The sequence below is a fragment of the Argopecten irradians genome, chromosome 4 (genome assembly GCF_041381155.1).
Source record: "Argopecten irradians isolate NY chromosome 4, Ai_NY, whole genome shotgun sequence".
NCBI lineage: Eukaryota > Metazoa > Mollusca > Bivalvia > Pectinida > Pectinidae > Argopecten > Argopecten irradians.
This window is the reverse complement of record NC_091137.1, coordinates 21,964,089-21,965,625: the sequence shown is the minus strand read 5'-3', so window position 1 is coordinate 21,965,625 and position 1,537 is coordinate 21,964,089.

Sequence of the window (1,537 nt, the reverse complement as noted above, 5' to 3'; positions counted from 1 at the left end):
CATTTTGTTATTGTTAATGCGCTTTTTCCACGCCATTTATGATATGATACTATATTGTTACTTATACTTATACTTATACCAGATTATTGAGAAGCAATCATGGGGAGGTCATAACCAGGCAATTCCACCGAAGTCAAGGATTTATAAATGAGAAGGATTTGTCAAGAAAGGTTTGGACGAATATATACGTCGCGACCGCTTTGGTGTTTGTGCCCTGACTGTGACATTGGGCACGACTGATTTTCGATTTTCGTTTGATATCCGCCGGTGCGAGGCTTATGTCATTCTTTCTGAAGCGGGCCATCATTTCATGAGATGTCGTATTTTTACTGAAAATTAACTACTTTTTTTTACAAATCTTCCGTCCTTGAAATAAGAAGTATTTATTAATTTAAGGGACAATTCAGTGAAACTAATTCTGTTACATAACCACGAAGGAAAATATGACATAAATGTATTGCTCTCAAATTTCACGACATTGTTAAGTATTTTGAATGATACCGTTGAATTTCAAAATCGTTGATCAATACGATTAAGCAGGTACATGTACAACATATACGATGTACCCATACCCCGAGCCAAAGTCACGCACGCTAAACAAATGCGATACATAACTACTGAGGAGTTGATGAAATTATTTCTTCAGACAAGAACATACATCTAAAAAGGTAAACACACTACTGTAAGAGCGATTTGAGTAGTTCTAGACAAAAAATTCTTTACTACACTGACAAAGGCCATGGTTCGGCATACAAAACATCCTACCACTATGTGTAATGTCGGACAGTAAGCGAGTTTGAATATATCACATACATTTCACAACAGTGGGCTTCTTTTCTGGCATATCACATTAAAACCAACTAATATAATTTCTATTAGAACTGTTTTGTTTCCGAAATATGTGCAAATTTCAATGTACTCTTAGACTGAATTGTCCCTTTAAGCTTTACATTAGTGTTTCATTCACTCGATAAGACAAGGTTTTTATTCCCGGTTTTTATGCGTCTCGCGTGGTGTTACTCACTTATAAACCCTTGGCCCAAGTGTTTAGAGTCTCTGTTCAGAAAAATATTAAGCGACTTACATTTAACATTAAAATATTTCCGATTTGACCATAATTTTAGTATTTATTTAGGCCTATTTCCGATTTGACCTCCATTTTAGGCCTATTTTCGATTTGACAATCAATTTTGTATTTATTTAGGCATATATCCAATTTGACCATCATTTTTTGTATCTATTTAGGCCTATTTCCGATTTGACCATAAAGCCTTTATCCGATTTGACCATCGTTTTTGTATATATCTAGGCCTATATCCGATTTGACCATCGTTTTTGTATATATCTAGGCGTATTTCCGATTTGACCATCGTTTTTGTATTTATTTAGGCGTATTTCCGATTTGACCATCATTTTTGTGTCTATTTAGGCCTATTTCCGATTTGACCATCATTTTTGTATTTATTTAGGCCAATTTCCAATTTAACCATCATTTTTGTATTTATTTAGGCCTATTTCCGATTTGACAATCGTTTTT